Raw genomic sequence first — 5581 nt, 5'->3', positions numbered from 1 at the left:
CACCACTTGCAACGTCATCAGGGAGTAAAGGGCAAGCCTGTCGTCTGCTTCAGGTGCAATAAAGTAGGTCACATCAGTTCCAACTGCCCCCAAAAACCTCAACCCATCGGGAAAATCTCTAATATCCCTAGTAACATGTCCCCTAGAGAAGTAGAAAAAGGTATGGCCCCTTATTATTGCGAAAGTCTTATTTCCCTTCAGGAAAACTCAGAACCAACTAAAGTAAATACCTTTAGAGATACTGGAGCATATTGCTCACTTGTCAGAGAAGGAATATTACCCCTTTCAGAGAATACTTCCTTGAATTCCTCAGTTTTATTGGAAGCCTATGGAGGAGCTATATATTCAGTTCCTTTGCATAAAATTTATGTACAGTGCAAATATTACACTGGGTACTTGACTGTAGGTATCTCAAAAGGATTTCCCATGAAAAATGCCATGTTATTACTGGGTAATAACATTACTACTGTTACTTCGTGTCCTGAACCTATAATGATTAATGCTTCTCCAGTGTTGGCCATAACTCGGGCAACATCCCGTGTTGTCTAGTGGCTAGGATACGCGGCTCTCACCCGCGAGGCCCGGGTTCGATTCCCGGCACGGGAACCATGTGGCATGCAAAGAGTACGTAACCTTTATTCGGCGCATGGACACACCCTCATTTACAGGCTATCTCCCCCAACCAGCGAACCAGGTTGCTAAGAGTTGATGATGGGGCCCCATCGTTCAACTAGTGACCAGGTTCGCTGGTTGGGGGAGATAGCCTGTAAATGAGGGTGTGTCCATGCGCCGAATAAAGGTTACGTACTCTTTGCATGCCACAGAGAATATGGCGAGAGGTAAAGCGCCAGGTATAGATGGGTTACCTTGTGAATTCTATGTGAAGCATTGGAGTGTGTTGAAGGATTTTTTAGTGAACCTGATGAATGTGATGAAAAGTGAGGGGAGGATGGGCGAGTTGCAGCGTACCGCAGTAGTAGTTTTGATCCCAAAAGGGGAAGGCCCTACTACAGTGCAGAACTACAGGGCGTTGTCGTTGTTATGTGCTGATTATAAGATATTCGCAAAAATCTTGGGGAACAGGCTGAAGTGCGTGATAGATAGAGTTGTTGCGAGAGGTCAGTATGGGGTGCCGGGAAGGACGATGTATGAGGGACATGGAATAATAAAAGATTTTGTGGAAAGTATGGAGGGGGAGAATGAAAGGGGGGGAGGTGTCTTAGCATTGGATTGGCAGGCTGCGTATGATTGCGTAGAACGAAAGGCACTGTGGCATATCTTACGGAGGCAGGGTTTTGGGGAAGAGATGGTACGTTGGATTGAGACTTTGTATAATAGGGTAGGTGTACGTGTGCAGGTGAATGGGAAATTGGGTGAGTGGGTTTCAATGGGTAGAGGCATAAGGCAGGGTTGTCCTCTGTCTCAACTGTTGTTTGCTTGTATACAGGACCCTTTTTATAGGGCAGTGGGGCGATGTTTAGGGGTGGTACGTGGTGTGGAGAATGGTGGGATGGGAATAATAGGGTATGTGGATGATACAACAATTCTAATGAGCAGGGAGGAAAGTTTACATGAGGTGGAGGATGTAATTGGTGGTTTTGAAGGTGTTACAGGTTTAAAAGTGAATGTGGAGAAATCGAAACTGTTGGTCTTAGGGAATTGGGTAGGGAGGGCGCGATGGGAAACAGCTGTGCGTTGGTGTGTGGTGGATAGACTAAAGGTGTGTGGGATAATTTATATGGGGAATGCCGGGGAGGCACGGATGCTTAATTCTGAGAGGGCAGTAGATAGGTTGGTGGGTAGGTTAAATGTTTTGAGACCCTTGCATTTGACGATACATCAACGTGTAATAGTGGTGAATGTGATGTTATATAGTATGGTCTGGCATGTGGCAGCAGTATATCCGTTGGCAGGACCGGACATAACTAGAATGCTAAAAAAGGTTTTTCGATATATATGGGGTTCTGGGTGTGATTGGTTGGGTAGAAGTGTTGTTATGCTACCGGTCGACAAAGGTGGATTGGGTTTAATAGATATAAGATTAAGGGTTAAGTGTATCTATTTGAAGAGGGGGTTTCTCCGAGTGGAAGGTCGTGTGGGGAAGGGTGTGCAAGCATTATATGAGGAGGCACGAAGGTGGTGGGTAGGATCAGAGATGAGAGAGTGTGAGGATGTGCTGCGAGCTTTATTGTATGTTAGAGATCCGTCTAGGATACGGGTAGGTGTTCTGGAGCGTGCTGTAGGGGTGAGGGTGATTGCAAATGTTGAGGGCATATACCCAATGTATGCATGGGGAGACATTTGGGTAAGGTTGCGGTTGGTGCGCATCAGACCAAGAGTGAGAGAGGTAATGTTTCGTTTCCTTCATGGAATATTGCCGTCTGGTGTGGTGCTTCGGGAGAGAGGGTTGATGGTGGAGGACGTATGTAGGGTGTGTGGGGATAGGGAGACAGCTTTTCATGTAGTATATTTTTGTAAAAAATTTGGAGTGTATACGGGAGTGGATGGGTGGGATTTTGAGGAGGGTGGGTGGGGGAGGGATATCGGTATTAAGGGCATTGAGTTTAGATGTGGGAGGTGTGGAAGAGTCTGTGCAGCGTGCTTTGGTGTACATCATAACGGATTTTGTTTTCGTATCATGGGCCATGAGGGGTAATGGGGATTGAATGGTGCGAAAGAAGGTATTGGCTGCAACAATGTACAAAACACTTAGTCGTAATAGGGGGATATATGGAAGTAGATGGGGAAGGGTTTTTCCTGAAGGATATCGAAGTATGAATGTCAGAAATTTGTTGGCGGAGTGAGGAAAAAAAAAAAAAAAAAAAAAAAAAAAGGGGGGGGGGATGTTTGGATTTTCAGGGGTTGCACCGGGCTCGTCTCAGAATTTGGGAACGTATGAGGAGTTCCATGATATGGTGTGAAATGGCAGCGTAGTTGTGGAGTGTGTTTTAAGTAAGTTTGTGGTGGTTTGTAAGGGAAAAGTTGTTAAGATTTTTATGGACATGGAAATGAGCAATATTTGTGTGCATGTGAAAAGTATACGGTCATACTCAGAATGGTATACTGATGTATGTTATGGATAAGTTAAATTTGGAATATGTTGTAATGTATTATCAGGACTGGTGGTTGTATTAAAGCAAAGGACATGCGGGCGTGATAAATATGTCTGTGTACCAAATGTACTGCTAATAATGAGATAATGCAATGTGTGTGATTTTTATCATACATCAAGTGTATATAGCAGTATGTAAGAGAATTTCATGTACTCAGTATGGGTTGTATATTAGTATTCGGTGAAGTTCACTGAATATTATTGACGAGTGATGGGTATATAAGGACGTGTTGATGTACAATGTGTTAAGTAGTGTTAGGATGGTGAGGCAAGAAATGCTGCGGTCTGTAGAATAAGAATATAGTCTCGTTTAAGTTAATGTTTAATAGTAATGACTATGTATATTTCATTATATGGTAGAAGAAGTTTGTTACTCAAAACTGGAAATTATATTTGAAAAATATTACTAAATATACGTGATTGTGTAAGTTCGCTTGTAGGATGATGTAGTGTATGGAAGTGAGGTGGGACGAATCATTTGTTATATTATACTGTGTTTAGTTTTTCTGTGGTGAGGTGTGGAGATTGTTATTTTCTACCCTTTATTTGTTTCGTAATTATTGAGGTGTTATGGATTATGTATTTGATATGAAGTTTAATATACAACAATAGTAAGTGTGTAAAGAATTTTTGGATAATTGAGAATGTCTTCGTACATACAGTTTTATGTAAAATGTCAATACCTGTGACATTCTTTGGGTTATATTGCATATTGTGTTTATGGCTGCAATTTTGGATGTAATAAACCCACCTGTATATGAAGCTGTGGGCTGTCTTTAGTTTAGTTCTTATGTATAAGTTTAGTGCTACGGTAGGGAATGTGGAGTTTTCTTTTGTTATATATAATGGATACGTTTCATTGCTTACATTGTCTACATGTATAACTATGTATTGCGTTTTTCAATAAAAATATAAAAAAAAATTCTTGTGTTCTATATATTAAAAAATCACTTCCCCATCAACTTCTTGCACATAAGAAAACGGAGGGGCTACAGTATCACGGTGTTAGGATTTATATTGGGAACTCTGCTCTCAACATATTTAACTTGTACGCTCCTGCTGATAAGTTTAATTACTTGGAGCTCCCAACTTGTGCTCAGTCTGAACCTACTCTCATTATTAGTGATTATAATGCAAGACACAAAAGCATTGGAAACTCTCAGTTTGGTAATCGTAATGGCAATCAACTGTTGTCACTCTTAAACAGTCATGATAATGTGCAAATTGTAGGTGACCTTGAACCCACACATATCTATGGAGGTGTCCTTGATCTGTGTCTGGGCTTCAACATTACTTCTGCCAGCTGTGAGTCTTCCATTGTAACAGATATAGCGTCTGATCATTTCCCAAGGCTAACCTCTCTAGATATTGGTAATACTATTCTCCCTGGTGGGATATTTAAACGGAAACGTCTTAATGTTTCCCCTGATCAACATGATGACTTTGTTGCACATGTGACTGACTGGTATAATTCCTATGAGTGTTCCTCTGTCGAGACTTTTAACAATGACCTTGTGAGCAGTATTCAGAACTTCTTAGAGCCGCCTCTGAAACCTCCTACTACTCTAAATCCAAATGACTTCCATAATAATCATAAGTCTTATAAAAATCATACCTATTACAATGATTCTAAACTTCGAACATTGAAACGTACTGCTCACAGACTAGGCCTAGCCTATAGAAACCATCGTACCCCTGAAATGCTGAGGCTCTTCCAAACTGCCCTTGCTGCTGCCAGAGAGCGTATGACAGAGCTGCGGCAAACAGACTGGGAACAATTTGTCAATGGTCTCAATGCTCACACCCCACTTAGCCGGGCATGGAGGGACATAAATAGAATTAAGGGTAACAGAACTGGGCAGATCGCGCACCCTCATCCCTTGCATAGGGCGAATGAGTTAGTCAGTGCTTGGGCTGCTACATCTAGCTATGACAGTCTTCCCAGTACCACACAGGCGAAATTAATGGACAAATATGATGCAAGGGAGAGACTTGTTTGCTTTATGCTCAGCAAGGCAGATGACTGCAACATTCCTTTCAATAATTATGAACTTGATGCAGCACTAACCAAGGGCAACTCCACGTCGCCTGGTGAGGATGGTATTACTTACAACATACTCAGATTGCTGTGTCGAGTACCAGGTAATCCTTTACTTGAATTATATAACATGAGTTATGTCACTGGGGAGCTCCCTAAATCATGGACCAATAGCCTCATTATTCCCATTCCGAAGCCCAATCAACAAAATTCATTTCGCCCAATATCCCTTACTAGCTGCTTGTGTAAAACATTCGAAAGGATGATTCTTAATCGTCTTATGCACAGAATTAAGCAATTCTTGTCACCCCGGTTGCATGGTTTCATGCATGGAAGGAGTGTGCATCATTGCATTACCACCTTTCTCACTCTGCACACTGACAGCTCATACACTACGTTCCTTGACCTTAAATCCGCTTTTGATGTAGCCA

At 42.1% G+C, this 5581-nt stretch overlaps 1 non-coding gene across 1 annotated transcript; it reads left to right on the top strand.

Annotated features, from left to right (window-relative positions):
- Positions 1–534: 534 nt before the first annotated feature.
- Positions 535–606, top strand: TRNAE-CUC (transfer RNA glutamic acid (anticodon CUC)). Its single transcript has one exon. It is a non-coding gene; the product is annotated as a tRNA-Glu (tRNA).
- The last annotated feature ends 4975 nt before the right edge of the window (positions 607–5581 follow it).

Source organism: Cherax quadricarinatus, unplaced genomic scaffold, assembly GCF_038502225.1.
Source record: "Cherax quadricarinatus isolate ZL_2023a unplaced genomic scaffold, ASM3850222v1 Contig563, whole genome shotgun sequence".
NCBI lineage: Eukaryota > Metazoa > Arthropoda > Malacostraca > Decapoda > Parastacidae > Cherax > Cherax quadricarinatus.
Note: the sequence above shows the minus strand (reverse complement) of the source record. Positions and strands in the feature narration are given on the sequence as shown.